Source organism: Camponotus floridanus, unplaced genomic scaffold, assembly GCF_003227725.1.
Source record: "Camponotus floridanus strain SB8 unplaced genomic scaffold, Cflo_v7.5 scaffold16, whole genome shotgun sequence".
NCBI classification, from domain to species: domain Eukaryota; kingdom Metazoa; phylum Arthropoda; class Insecta; order Hymenoptera; family Formicidae; genus Camponotus; species Camponotus floridanus.
The window spans coordinates 2,968,821-2,985,551 of record NW_020229281.1 but is presented as its reverse complement, the minus strand read 5'-3'; the positions used below and the strand labels follow the sequence as shown (position 1 = coordinate 2,985,551).

Below are 16,731 nucleotides of genomic sequence, written 5' to 3'. Positions count from 1 at the left end.
TTTTAAATTCTAGAGAGTTGATATTAATTCTAGAGAGATTTCGTGATAAATTTTATTTTATATTATTAAATTTATGTATTTTATTTATGTTAGTTGTGCTTCTAATTTGTATTTCAAAAGCAAGTACTTTAAATAAGCAAAACGATTCCTTGCATGAAATGAAAAGAAAGAAAGAGAGAACGCTCTGAATTAAATAATCTCAAAAGAAGATAATCTGATTAAGATCCAAGTAGATGTCAAATAGAAAATTGAAATCAAAAGTAGGAAATAAATTTTGATTCACGTCAAATAAAATTACTACAATCGTGTGTATATTTTATATATACAATTATTTATATCTTAGGAAAAAATTCTTTTTCTCTCTCTTGCATTATGTTAGATTATTATTACATTATCAGGGTCTTATACAATCATCGATATCATATTGCTCTTGCGTCATTTACGAAAAACGGCGGATAAAAAAGCGATAGACGGAAATGACAATTTTTCTCGGCACGAATGCGATTTCGCGGTACAAATGAAATTACGCTTCCCGATCTATTGTTCAATCGATCGTCGACGATTGAGCCACAGTAACAGCGACAGCACGAGAAAAAGGACATTCTACCTTATTGACTACACGTCGATCACTTTCCCCGGGCCGTGTCACTCGTGCCTGAAACTTCTAACCGCAAGAAATGCATTAGCCCACGACACGACGGACGGTTGTAACACGCTCGCTTTATTATGAAAGCGATCGTTACCACCACTCCGCGTGAAACCCGGAATTTCGCGCGACGTGATTGACGTGATTGCGTCAGTGTGCGTTCGACTTCCCGTTTATTTTCAACAGGCCTGATCTTCGGAGCCTCGCCAATCGATCGTATCGATAGCTTTTGCCGACAGTAGCCATCTACGTGTCAAGATTCCTCACGGTTCTAGAATATATCGATTCCGTCAAAAATATTCGCGAGATTTTAGCATCTCGAAGCGATGTAAAATGTCAGATTATGCGATGCGAAGATCTTCCTCTCTCCGGTAGCTACGCTAATTTTGAAGGGTATTTCAGCGAAGAGTATTTTCGCGCATCGGTAATCGATGGCATGACACGTGCCGTTTTAGAATTTTTTTTTTTTTTTTTTGTTATATTAAAGTCAAACGCGCGTTGTGTATATTTTCGACTCGAGCAGACACTCGCGATTGCGTATTTGTGCGCAGGCGTCCGACAACTCTCTTTTTATCTTTTTTCGGGGATTATTTCGAAATTGGATCAGGTCACAGAGCCGTCCCCTCGACGTGACTCACAGGCGTATCTCGCGAAAATGTCCTCCTACGATTACCGGGCATTCCATTGGACGGACGTCACGAAGGTACATGAACAAAGTGCCGTGTTTATTTTTTTCTCTTTTTTTTTCCTCTAATCGCACATCGTCATCTGTTCCTTCTAAACGCTTAATAATAAGACGCAAACAAGCGATAACGAAATCTATTGTTTGCATTGACACGCGCTGAATCACTATTGACGCGCCTTCGTGAAAAAGTCGCAAAATCAATGTGCGCCATCGAAACGTATCGTATTAGATGTACGTGTCAATGACTCTAAATGTTTCAATATTTCAATGCGTAGCGAATACGTGACCCCGCTTGAAGATACCTATCCGTTATTTATGCATAAGCCTTCTCTCTTCGAACAAACTCGCATAAATTCAAATTAAAAATAAGATGCAATATAACAAGAAGTATTCGGAAGATCTTCCTTATTTGAACATTGCTTAAATTGTTCAGAGTATCATTTTACATTAAATACATGGAAATTTATATTGGAATTTTTAAAATTTGGAATTCTTAATAATTTTTCCATTTATCTTCCATGGACGAGAGAGAGGATGCGATATTTTACGGAAGGAAAATGAAGAGATTAGAAAGAATACGATCTAAAGTCAACGAGATGGATCGTTTCGCAGTGACTCACATAAACAGCGTGTCGACTACAACACGCGACGACGCACGCATCGCCGCACTCAACTTTGACCCGTGAACCTTGGCAAGACTCTGCCTGGTTCACGGTCACTGCAATTATGAGCCACGCGAATCTCGCCTACGTCGATTTGTCAAACGTAGCTTTTTGCTGTCTTTATTCCACAGAATGACTCTTCGTGAATTTTCCTTGACATTCAGCTCGATATAAAATTTACTATGCGATTTCGCGTGCTGTTTGCGATTCTATTGCAACTTTTTTGCGCAAGTGCGAAAGTCGTTTTTATTTCTCGATTCGTCGCATCTATGAGGATTTGACGAACGTGTATTTGAGATAGACCGAACAAAAAGAAAACACCTTGATCGATAATAGCTAGAGATTAAATCTCTCCGATTTATAGGGCTTTTTGTCATTATTCGGCGAAGCATAAAGTCTAATTATCGTTTTTTTATTAAGCGGAGCCGCACTTTATTTCCGCCGCATGGTAAAAACAGCTGATTCGTCAGCTCACCCGCGCGCGCGCGCATATACTAAGTATAATTTAAGGAAGGACATACACATGAATTAAAAAATGCCTATTTTTAGAAATATTTTTTTGTACAAACTATTAAACTGTTAAATTTTATTTAATAAGATTTTGATCTACATTTTACATGCATATACATATTAGTGAGTGTCACACGCAAAATTTTTAATTAAAAATTAATTTAATTTAATTAAAAATATTAAAGCTAGAGGCACAATCAGCTGTTCCTAGCTTGTCCGTTGCTGTAATAATTTACAATAGTCTTTTTCACAGTTTATCTGAAACAAAACAATGAATTCGTGAAATTAACAAATCCAATCTTTGTTATTATAAATCTTAGAAATTTTCAATTTTAACAAAATTATATACTTTTGAAATTCAAAGCAATTTATCATAAAAAATTGTCCGCTTTTTAATTGTCAAATAAGTAGAAAATAAAAATGGAGTAAATTCATTCAGTCATTTCCGAGATATTTTGAGATATCATACTTTAAGAAAATATAAAATTGATTTTTTTAACCCTTCTGTGTTTAACCCCCCCTTTCTCTCAATATGTTCGGCACCAATATAATGAACGTTTCTCCGTTTATACTTACAGTTGAAGGACGAAATTCAAGGATAGAGGACAGAGGCAGATCTCCAGTAGCGAACAATAAGGTAACTTTCCTGTCTCGGATAATGGAACGAGCCGCGTGTGTATTTATGTGTGCGTGCGTGAATGTGTATCGACCGCGTGTATGTGCGACTCTCCCCCGTTTGATCGAGCTTTCACATGACACGCGACGCGTGTCTTTCCATGAGATAACGAAAGATATGACCTCGCTCAAAAGTCTCGCGATTAACCTTTTGGCGCGCATGCCACGCTCGTTAGCGCTCAGCTAATTATTCGCGCATTTATCCGGGAAAGGGGAAGGGGCGTTATGTAAATCCCAAGCAGATCACACAATGAATACATACGGACGTTATCTCTTCGCGATCTTTTCTTGGAGAACCGGCTATCTGAATCTCGGCGAGATAAATGGCGTTTGTCGGGAATTTTTTTCGCATCGCAAAAAAAGAAAGAAAACATGATATGTATATCGACTTGATAAGACTCCTCCGAGTTGTAATTATAAAAGTGAAACGTAATTATCAAGTAAAACGCACGCAGCGATGTCGCGATATCGATTCGCCCGATAAAAGCGTTGTAACCGCTCGGGATGTTTCCAGTGAGATAGAGAAAGAGAAAAGGAAAGAGAGATCTCGGTCTACCGCAAATCCACTTGGCCAACCTGACATTCGGTTGATAAGCGGAATTTATGAGCTCGATCATACGCGCTTATCGGCGGCAAAAGTACATTTAACCGCACGGATCGCCACATGTCCGCGGCGATACGTGCATATCCCGAACCTTGCGGGACTGTAGATAGGTGTATTATAAATGCGAATCTCTTTCTTTCTCTCTCTCTCTCTCTCTTTCGCAAATTATAAATTACCATGTACGCGAGACACACACACACACAAATATATAGGGTGTTCTAAAAAGATATGTCAAAAATTTAAGGAGATATTCCTCACATCTGAAGGGTGAAAAAATGTTATATGGACATAGGTGCGGAAATGCTCATTTCAGGAGTTATGTTGAAAATACTGTTAGCTGTATTATTTACACAAGGAAAAATTTAGGATTTTTAAATTTTTCTAAATAAAATTTTTCCTAAATTTCCTAAATTTTTCCTTGTGTAAGTAATACTATAGCTAACAGTATTTTCAACATAACTCCTGAAATAAGCATTTCCGCACTTATGTCCATATAACATTTTTTCAGCCTTCAGGTGTGAGAAATATCTCCTTAAATTTTTGACATAACTTTTTAGAACACTTTGTATATACATGTACAGGATGTTTCTTAATAAGTGTGAAAAATTTTAGGAGATGATTCTTTGTCGAAAATTAAGGGGGGTTTTTCATATAAATGTATACTCCTAGATCCCTCCTTATGGAGTTACACTCCTCCAAAAAAGGAAGTAAAAATTAGGTTTCGAAATCAGTACGATTAATGAATTTCCAGATTTGACAAATTAAAAGTTTATCTCTTTATATCTATATATATGTATATGAGATACACTTTAAACTTGTCAAATCCGGAGATTTCATTAATCATATTGATTTTAATTTAAATTTATACTGGATTGAAAATTCCAGAATTTATTAAACGAATAACCTGATTGCAAAATTGCAATTTGAATTTAAATTTTGATTTAATTCGAAATATATTGAATGTATTATTATATATATTATAATTTAATTATCGTGTTTTCGCATGTGAATTTCAATCGGGGCGGAAAAAGATGCATAAGTATTTGCCCGTACGTAATTCCTGATTCGATAAAATCCTCCTTTCTGAATACCATCATCCTCGCGGATAGTAATTTCTCGCTTTGCGCGAGGGTCACAACGAGCATTCGTTCGCCACAACAACGCTATTTACGCCACTCGCTCTGGAAATAGTCTCACTGGCTGACTTCCAGATGGATATTTTTCACTTCCACGTTAAGCCCGGCGAGGCGCGTAAGTTTTTAACGAAATCGGCAGACAGTCGCGGACTGTCGTGAGACGAACGATCCTCGTTTCCGACGCATACCGTGCAAAAATGAGGGTAGAGTGAAAACAAAATCAGTCGCGATGTGATCTAGACCAGTTATAGAGAATCAAATCCTCGTGTTTCGGTGCGAAATCGATTTCGGGCGAACTAGAGTAAACTATAACTGTGCGAGTTTATCTCAATGAAAACATCGATTGTTTTGGAGATTCTAATTCTGATGTCGGATATATATTATCGAAAATATGCGTTTGATAAAAAAATCGGCGCGTGAAACGAGTGATAGATGAAATTACATTTCTATGCCATTTTCTGCGCGTAACCTTTCTTAAGATAATTCGATGGACACAGTCTGCCTTCTTAATTGATTAGTATCGAATTTTCGAATCGGTATAATATACCGAGAGTTAGTATCCAATTCAATTATTCTTTCGCGATACGATAATCTTTACTACCGCAAAAAGCTCAATAGCGTCGAGAGCTATAAAAATTCAAGGCTCAGAAGAAGCCCATAAACGGCGTTGTAACATTCGACGACGTAAATATATTCGACGTCCGTGTCTTCTCGTCGCATTGAAGCTGCGATTCTACTTTTCGCGACGAGACGTATAATAATATAGCGGGATAAAATTGTTCAAAATAAGACGGCGACATCTCTCTATCAGAGATCTAGAAAATAGATTTTTTATTCTGCTTATTTACTCTATACATTTATTAGAGTTAATTCGCAATGTAAATATATTATCTCGAAGGGTATGTATGTCCAACACGTGCGTCTCTTTACAAAAAAAAAATAAATAAAATTAAAAGAAAACAAAAAAAATAAAATCGTTCTTATTTATTATTTCAACGTGCGCTTCGCCCGGCGAATTCTTTCTTCGGCTACTCACAAATTCCGTGGTACGATCGCGTAAAAATACGTGACTTAATGGGTCGTCCATTAGCAATAACTTTAAGCGTTTAGAGCATTCGCGATTGCGACGCCAGAGGCAAGAAAGAGAGAGAGAGAGAGAAATGCGCATATACAATATGTATATATACCCCGCCATACGTAACGCACCGATATAATAATGCCTCTAATAATACGGCGAGATCGTTCTTCCCAATCTGCTATGAACGGCCCGCGGTGTCGGTCGTTACGACACATCAAGCTGATTTAAATTTCGTCCATCGCCAAGCAACGATGTCCCCGCGATGCAACGATAAATCGCCCGAGCGGCCAACATTCCTCGAGCCAACGCAAAGTGTCCTCCTGTGTTGAGCTGGCACGCGTTCGCCTTTTTATTACGGGACGAAGAAAATTGGAAGAATCTCCGGCGAGATTCTTTCAGAAAACTCTCGCTGTGTCGCGCAAAACAATGAGAATTCACTAGAAAATATAAAAATATATATTTATGTAATTATAAAAGAAAATAAAAATGAGAGAGAGAGCAGACATTTTTTTTATATATATTTTATCTATTCTTATATATTTTTTCAAAATTTAGTTCATCAATTCAGATGCGTTTCTAACGATAAATCTATAATATTTTGAAAATATTGAATTATTAAATTCTAAAATCTGCTATTGTTTTCAAATTCAGAGGTGTATAATTTTTTATATTTAAGACATCTCATTATTTTTTTTTATTTCAGAGAGATCTCTATATTTTTGTGGCACTTAAAATTATTTATATCTATCACTCGTTTATCAAATTTGTTTTCGAAGTTTTACAAAGCTCATGATCACGAGATGAACCTTTTCCCTCATGCTCGTTACATAATCGACATAATCGACATGGCATAGCCAAGGACAATAGAAACATTATGCATTTTATTACGCGCATAGTTGCTCTCACGCTATATACCTAAGGTCCGATATCACAAGAGGAAGATTTTCGCTCTGCGGATTTCGCATCCGAATTTGCTAGCTAATCGCTTATTCGATTATCCCTTTCACGAAGGGAATAGGAAGACACGAGAAAAATAAAACTTACAAAAAAATATTTGTAATTTCTTGCAATTATTTATTTAGATCAAATAAAACATTGATGATAAGTTATGCGACTAGATGTAAAATAGCTTTGTTTCTTTACGTTCTATATATCTTAAAATGATTCGGAGTCTCATTCACGCTGGCACTCGCCGGTCACTCGGTCGGCCGTGATATTCCTGGGGTGACACACGGCACGCACCTTCGCCTCGTCGGAGATGAGATCTCTCTATTTATAAATGTGGGTCGACGGGTGTGTGCAAGTCGGCGCAGTTTCGTCATTATTATCCGGCTTGGGGTGAGAACGCGCGGAAACGCGGCAGACGCGCGCCGATGGGTTAATCGACATTTCTGGATCGAATGTTTTTGGCTTTGTTCGCCGATCCTAAAGATAGCCGTCGTTGCAGCCATGAACGTTGTTGTCTGTACAGCGAGTTAATTAATCAGTGAGACGAGAGATGTGGGGGATAACGCGTTATATTTTTGTAAACATAAATAACACGGTTCAATATAAAAAAAACCGCACAAAAAAAAATCATCTTTCATACTGACGTTATCATTCACTTTGGCGTCAAGTTCATATTCAGTGACTTAAAAAATTTCTAAGTGAATAGATATAATTTAAAATTATTGGATAGATTCTCATCTAATTCGCAATATTACAGTAATAAACTTTATATTTAATCATGAATATTAATCTTATTACTCGACATATTACAAGTGTCTTTTAGAAACTGAAATTCCTAAGAATAATTTAATTTTGTTATTGCAAAAATATTTTTCAACATGTCACATAAATATAATACACAAAATAGCTCATACTTTTGCAAGTTTAATCACAAATTTCTCAAAATTGTGACATGATGGGAATTAATTTGGAAGTCGGAATCGTATTCGGCATCAAAAAATTGCGAGAAGTAATTAATCTTTTTTTTTTTTGCGTTCGAGAAAAAAGTTATTTTTTATTGTAATAAAATTATCTCTATCGTTTTTGTGTTATTTATATCTATTTATACGATACATGTTGACGCGATTGTGAAGATGAATTTTCCAAAGGCAAAATTATTTTGGTCGTCATGCACATCGGCTTTCGCACGTCTTAAAGATTAAAAGAAATGCATCATGCTTATACACCCGTTCTAATTCGTTCAGTTATATATTTCACGTCGATTCATAGCAACGCGACAAGATTACTGAAGGAATCCGGGACAAGATTACTGAAGGAATCCGCGACAAGTTCTCTCGTAAACTGAAAACTGCATCTCTGTGTCGTGCAAACGGGCAAAGATGCTTGTAAACACGATTAAAAGGGATTGGCACGAATTTCACCGAGAGCTCGCGTTCTCATTGAAAGTCGGGGATTTCTAGAGACTCTTTTAAACTAAAATACCGGAAGCGAGATGGTTGCTTCTAACGATTGTTCATTACTTCTCGCTCATTCGTTTAACAGGGATACACTTTATACAAATGATACTTTACAGGGATACTTTATAATTGACAAGGACGTTGATATGTTTACTTTGTCTCGCGTAATAAAATTATTAATTATATTTTTTCGTGCGACGCAAGTGACAGATCGATTGCTGTAAATCCCCATATGATAGCTGAAGGATAGAACCGTTTCGGAGGGATTTGACGAAACGTTGACGGCGAGACTGTCATCATCAAAAACGAATTAGTAAAATCTGGCTTTTGTTAGCGTTTTGACAGGGAGCAAAATAACTGTCGCGGACGCATCCGCGCGAAAGCCTAGTGTTTTCAATCTCGCGGCGAGCCGGCGCGGAACGGAATGCGTATTCGTGACATTTGAAGGGGTGGTCTTAAATTAAAACGGTAGCGGCGAGAAAGAGAGAGAAAGAGAGAGAGAGAGAGAGCAGGAGGCTGAGCTGGCATGGCATAAAAGAACGCGGCGATTGCCACATCGCTGCTTTTGGCAGCGGCTCTCCCTCGGGACGATCGATCTTGTGCTTCTTTTTCCACCTTCCCTCCTTCTCTTCTTCTTTCATCTCGACAATATGTTCGATTGACCAATCGCGAATCGACGTCTCGCCCTGCCGCGCATTTTTCGGCGCCGAGATATTTTTAGAGCTACGTCTCTTAGCGCCAGTTGATGAAAAATTTGTTTATACGACGCGACGACGGATCCATTAATTCCCTTTCCGAATCGATCGACGCCTCGAATTAATCTCATTGACAGCGAATAAAGTATCCGAGACTTTGGATTATTCGTCGATTGAAAGAGAGAAAGAGATAGAGACGTCGATTTATCGGATTTCATTTATTAACGCGTGAGGCGTAAACCTTAAGATATTCTTTCTTTTCAGAATTTATTTATGAAGATTAATAGATTATCATGTCGTGTAAAATGTACGTGAGGTAAAATGTGTGTTATTTGCAGCCAAGAAACCATTATGTTCTCTGGCATGCGACAAAGTAGCGCCACGTTGTCTGTCACAATACTTTTATCTCTAATTATGTTCGACCTTGTAATGAACGAAGTAAGTCGATTAAATATAGCGAGAATCATTAAAGAGTATCTCGATCGCATCGAGAAGATTAGATACTGTATAAATATATCCTGATTCTCTTTCGTGATATATGGACATACAAAAATATAAAATGTGCAAATGACGTAACTCGAGAATGATTTTTTACAAGTTTTCCGATGATTATATAATAACTAGTTGTCGTATGTCGCGATCGTCGACTCTCTTCAATTGGATGAGAGATGCGCTGTAAAGAATTAATTAAGACTGTTATTAATACGATGGTTTTATACGAGCTTTCCTCGCGGAAATTACGTCTAATAATCGCGAAAACGCGTCGTCGCGCGGAAAATTCGTAATAGGAGATGTCGTTATGTCGTATTAAGATACTGCGTCCGACTGTGTGGCACACATAAGCTTCTACCCATTATCTAGCATATGCTATTCCACCACCATTCAACCGTCTCTATCGCTGTACTTTATTACGTATCGTGCGCGTCTTTGACCGACCAGTGTCGGTATTATTCCACTGGAAAGACCTCGCTTCTTGTTACGCAGGTGACATCGTGGATTTTATAGGTGGCATATAACATTTCAAGTAACGGATTTTTTAATATCAAAAATAGACATAATAAATATTCTACAGAAGTGAAAAGTACAAATATTTTCAGGATATTTAAAATATAATGTTATTCTCTAGACAAAAGATATAAATAATTAAAGGAATAATTTTGTTGTGTGTAATTAAAATTTTATGTGAAATATTTGTTGATTTAACAAGTCAAAAATGAATATTTTAGATACATATGTGTATGTCTTGTTAAAGCCTTCAAGTAATTAATTTCTATCATTATATAGATAATAAAATATTCATAACTATCCTCCTTTTTCACAAATTTGCATATACCTATAATATACTCGTTTATTTCTGTCTTACGACTCTTCTCTCTTAAATCTTTTATTCACATTTTACATTAAATTATGTAATAAATTATTACAGTATGTCGAGCCAATTTGTTCGAGATATTGGCAAGAAAATGAATATTTGTCACATCGTGACATTTTATATAATTATTGAAAGACTCCTTCAGTATAATTTTGTCCTTCGTTTCTTTGGAAATTTATTATTTTATATTGTATCTTTATTATACATTATTTTAAAAACACGACTGCTTCGAAATTGAGTAAAATAAAAGTTTTATGTAGAAATTGGAAATTATGTTCCATAAAATTATCGTGAATACGAAAGTCGCAACTGTAAAACGAGATATACGTAAGTTTATAAGAAAAATATATATAACATGAGATAAAGTAAACTTTATTTATAATAATTATTTATTATAGTTTTTTATTTATTTTAATTTAAGATAAAAATTACAGTCTAAACTTTTTTTTAAAAGTAGTTTAAAATAAGGAGGGACAATTTGTCTTTATTTCATTATTTTATTATCGATTTGTCTCCGCAAATAAAGAAAATATGGATATATCTTTTTCATCTTTTTTCATAATTAAAATTGATATCGACTCCTCTTTTTTTTGTAAAAAACTACAGTGAATTTAATATATTTGAGAAAATATGTATATAACTCCCTTCTCTCTTCTTCCTCCATTTTAAGTAGGAAAAAATGAATTTAATAAGAAAATAATTAGCTTTGTCAGTGTACTTATCGTAATGTTGCTGAAACATGTGGTTAATAATATAATTTCCTTTCGGCGAGCGTGTTGAACAATGGGCGCCATCACAAGCTCATTTCCTACTGTCAAAATTTATGACGCGACCGGAAGGAAAAATTCAAGGACGACGGCGATATCGAGGGGAGAGAGAGAGGGGAAACATCGCGTCGCGCGCTATAGCGTAACGTTCGTAAATTATGCTGTTGTTACGTCGACGACGATTTATATGCCGTCGCGTTAAATAATCGCCAGGACGATCGCGAGCGTGCACTGGCTCAAGGTCATACGTGCGAGAAAACGCGAACGTTTCCGACTCTCGTCGTTATTTTCTACACACAATGCATTAAAATTATAATCGTCATTTTAAAAAAATATAATTAAATATATGGTACTTCGTCCATCTTTGATCTGTCGTTACAAGAAATAAATTAATACGAGAAATTATTTTCTTACGCTTATTTTTTTATATCGTTACGTCTGCATCTACATAAATCTACCATTACATCGATGTTAATTTGATTATTGTAAAAAATAGTATAAATTGGAGAGATGATTAGATTTGACATCTTATAAAAAATCGAATTGAGAAAATTTTTATTTCGAGGGGTGTATATATTTTAAGCGAGACCAATCGTTACGACATGTGATCGCGATATAACTTTAATCGTGATATAACTTTAATCGCTATAGATCGTTAGAATGCTATATGAGAGTTCAATCTTGTTCTTGCTCGCAAAATAAATCGGGTTTTATCGCATCAATAATAACATCGGATAATCTTATAATGAGAATTTGTCAATCAATTTTAGTTTGAGTCCACGTTATCGCTCAAGTTGAAAATCCTATTCGCTCATTTTTTCGATCGCGCGAATAGAAATTTTCTACAAAATGAAAGAAAGTATACAAAAATAATATTAAATAATATATTTAATAAAAAAATAGTAATTATTATTAATTAATATATAAGTAAAATAATATATCGTACATAATTATGAAAGATTAAATTTATTAATTTACCTTCTATCCTTTTTATATTTTTTTAAATTCGTCTTTTTTTCCGATTTGAAATTTTAAAAATTTCTGAACTCCAAGCTCCTTTTACATATTGCATATTTGAAATTCATGTTCTTTTCTTATCCTTGCGATTATCAAAGAATGATAAATGAAAAAAATGATAAAGTACACGCTTGCGCTCTTTTTATTGTGAGGCTATAAAACACATTTAATGCAAACATGTCAGCAATTTTTTGTTATTTTCATTTATGCAATTCGATAAAATCTCAAAAAAAAACGCATTCCCTCCTTGATTCCGCGTATGTTATCGAATGCGGATACGAGTCCGTTAATTTTGCCGTACTTAATTAGATTCGGCGCACATTTAATCGCGTCGCGAATCGGTCGCCTTCGTTTAAACGTATACACTGTGACCCACTAATCGCGGAGACCTTGGACGCATTGGACTGCCACAGGTATACGTTGTGCGCAATATTTCAATGTTCGAAGGTCGATCGGCGGCCGATCGATTATTAGCACGAGTCAAGTGACACATGGTTACGCACCGCGCAGAAACGCCGTTTATTAGATGCCAATAGTAACTTTCCTTTTTAGCCGCCGCGCGTTCGATAGTTGCTTCTTACCTCATGCCTCGTTGGCGCAACAACTAACACGATTAGCGTCATCGTATGTAGTGTGTAAGTGTATATCTTTTTATCGTAATACTTTATATTATCTTTTTACCGGAATTGCCAATTCCCCTTAATTTTATCAACAGTTAATTCTTTCGCGCACGATTAATTTTATTCTTATTTAAAATGAAATATCATTTCGGAAAAATGTGTATAAATGTAAATAAAAATTCTTTAGATATTTTTAACAATTAATCCGCGTAATTTATTCTAAATTGTAGTTAGAGACATAAATCGACATGAGTATTAACTGAAGGAGTATTTACAGAAGTTTAATGAATCGAAAAATAAGTTACTTATTAAAAATTGTGTAAAATTGTTATTTAAATAAATAAATATTTTTTGTTAAAATATATATATATTTTTAATAATAAAATCAAGATGAAAAATTGCAACAGATATTTTGAAATAAAAGACCAATAATAGTATTGTAGTCATGTTGTAACTGCATGATGATCAAGATTTAACATCGATAAATTATTTAACATAAAAAATAAACATTTTCTCTTTAAACTTGTCATTTTCCATTCATAAAAGGAATTTTTAAAAATTATCTTTTATACAAAACTAGACATCTGAAGGAATTAAGTTCAGTGAAGAAATTCCTTCGTTTTGCTTGATGGTTTAACTTGAAAAAAATATATAAATTCATAAAAAGAAACTGTTGCGAAATATTATTTAAAATTCAATTTTTCAAGTAAATTGTAAATCGCATTTATTTCGATCATCATTCAAAAACTAATGAATAAAAATAATGCGTTTAAAATTCTGTGATGCAAACTTTATAACATGGTATAGGGTCTCTGTAGTTCTGTCTTTTATAAATATATTTCGAATTTCGATTTAAAAATTGTACGTTAATTTTCATGATTTGAAATCAATACAAAATAGAAACAAGAATTTCATTTTTTTTTTATATTTCTGAAAATTTCCTATATACCTTTTAACGGTGGAGCTTTTTGTTTCAGCAGATTTGAATTTAAGGAACGTTTGATTAATCTTGGATGACGCATCGGTATCAATCTCGTTAAAACGTGAGAGCGATATTACGCTCGAAATTACATAAGCGTCAAGCAACGACATTCGCTACGATCGTTCTCGTGAGATCGTTTTACTAGCCCGATCGTTCTCTGATAAATGCGTGTCGATAAATCGACAATCGCATTTCAGGCTCACCGCATGATTGCGCGCGGCAATGTTATTCCGCCACGCTCGATGGAGCTTCTCGATAGCGATAGTTTCGTTGACGTTTATAACGTTTACTTTTACACGTTTACTTTTCAACGTGTTTCTAGAACGCTGTTGTATTTTTAAAAAACTATGTTTGCAAAAAAAAAAACTATGTCGCACGATTAAGGAAACTGTATTTTCCGGACGTTCTCCAGTATCTATTTATCGCCAGCGAAATTGTTATCGACGAGTAATGTACTTGAAAACGACGCAAGTTCGGTATTTTTGTCAGGGAAGAACCATTCGTAGCGAATGTTTCCAAAATGTATCGCGCGCGTGTCTCGGAAATAATACAAAAACAACTTTGACCCTATTTGTAAAATTGTCGCGTTATCACTTTTGAAAAATGAATGGCGACACATCGCGACTCAACAACCGCTGAAACATTTATCGCATACATCCAAGCCTCGTATAGCCAAGTCGAGTATAAAAGTAACGATTCCGCTATTTTGACCATTACGAAATTTCATTCATATACGAGATAAAAACCTATTTATGTTTCAAAATTTATTATGAGTAAATTAAATTTTGATTTTTAATCGTATTATATTATTTTAAAATCATGAACTTTAAGATTAGTTTTTCTAATATATCAAACTAGTATTATATAATGTGAAAATTATTTAAAAGGATTATTAATTTATATATTTATATGTGAATTATTCTAATATTATTTTCATAAATTTCATAATCATTTTATATGTTATTTGAATTGAGATTAATTAATTTTAATATTTATTATAATTATTTATCGAGGTATAAATTTATGTAAATATATATTTCATATTATTTATTAATATATATACATTATTAATGAGAGCCTCACCATTCTTTCATGCATTATTAATTTATATTTTTAAATTATTTACATTTGATGATTATTCGATATAAATTTATTAATTATATTTATTGTGAGTGAAGATAAGATGTGATTTTAAAATTATATTTTTATAGCATTTTTAATTAAAATATTAAATTATTTATCACTATTTGATTACCAAACAGCTCTAGTTTTTCTCTGGACGAGTTTATGAATGGCTAAAGGAGAAAGAAAGAGAGGGGAGAAGAAAGAGAGGGGAGAAAAAGAGAGACCTAGGCTGGTGGAAAGAAGGCGAAGTCGTGTGACCGGTCGTTCTATTGTGGAACTCGTTACGTTGCGGTACACGCAATTGTGCCGTTGCGTAATTCTCCTCGCCGATTCGTGTGTCATGCGTGTACACGTGTGCATCCGTGTGTGTGTGTGTGTGAGTGCGGTGGCTGCGCAAGAAGGTCTCGAGATGACCGTGGCCGAGCCGCGCTGGCCCGCGCGTGTGCGTTTACGAAGCACGTGCACGCACACGCTTTGCGCGCGGTTACTTGATTCGCGCCTTATGAACCGCGCGTCGCGAAAAAAATAAAATTTCGCGATCGAACGAGGAAAAGATTGTTTGAGAAGATGTTTGAAAAGATAAACGATCGGAGCTAAATGAAAAATATATAATAAAAAAAAAATAGAAAGATGATAACACGCATTCATTTTATTGATTTGAAACTCGGAGATTAGCAACATCAAAAAATAATACGTCTACTTATAAACTCTTTTAATTTCCTCCCCCAAATTTTAAATATACTTACGTGCTTTACAAAATTCGGAAGAATCGAAAAATACACGTAATTGATCAAACTGTCAAGTATCGAACATATGATCAGTGACATCTGTCATGCATATACATGAATATATATTTTGAAAAAAATTGAGCCCCGAGGTACACATCTCTATCATTTCAGGATTTTATTTCATACGAAATTGAAAACCATCGTCCAAATAAGTAAAAAGCGCCTCACGGCGACGAGGCACGTCCTGAAACGCAACGAACGTTAGAAGAGACTTCCGCGCACGCATACGGTGGTCTCGTAAAATCTCGACGACTCGAGAAAATTCCACGTCGTCATCCTGTAATAACGCGACTTGGCAACTTCCTACATCACTCAGAAAGGTGCAGCAAGACAACGCGAGCGATGCTCTGCGGAGCCCGGAACCCTGGACCTTGAGCGCAGGAACGGCTCGCTCTGTTGCGCTTGGCACGTCCCTGCCGAGCCGCAAACAGGAACACGACGATTATCTATCAAATGAATGAAATCGAGTGAACCGACTCGGCTCGGCCGAGCGCTCGTGAAGCCGCTTATAGAATCCGCGCCTTCTCATGAATGGGGGATTCGACGGGGAAGAGGGCGGAGGAGGAGGCAGGGGGAGGCGAAGCGTACTCGCCGAAGCGTGGCTCGCGTTACGTCCGAATTACGCGCACGTGTCTTAATAACGTCGCGTAGATCCCAGTAGATCGAGGCGTCCGCTTCCGATCGAAATGTCCGGCGAATGGAAGTAAAGTCGAACAAAGGTTAATTCCATAATATCGCGGGATATTAATAATTATCATCAATAATTATTAAATTCCTTCAGTGACACTCTTGGCATATTAGGTAACAATCATCGTTAATGTAATTATGGCTAGTAATTTTTAAATTCCAGTAATGCTCTTCTGCGCGGTATTTTTTTTAAAGGCTTTTAATTATATATTCTAAAATTATAATAAAATATTCTAAAATATTCTATAACGGTGTGATTAAAAAAATGATCCATTCT

The 16,731-nt window shown here is 35.4% G+C and overlaps 1 protein-coding gene across 1 annotated transcript in view; it reads left to right on the top strand.

Annotated features, from left to right (window-relative positions):
* The window catches only part of LOC105255948 (protein Tob1), a 70,747-nt gene that overhangs the window by 15,267 nt on the left and 38,749 nt on the right, over positions 1 to 16,731 (top strand). The window contains exon 2 of the mRNA XM_011265519.3: positions 3,082 to 3,140. The gene's annotated coding sequence lies outside the window, so the exon portion shown is untranslated. The remainder of the gene's footprint in view (positions 1 to 3,081; positions 3,141 to 16,731) is intronic.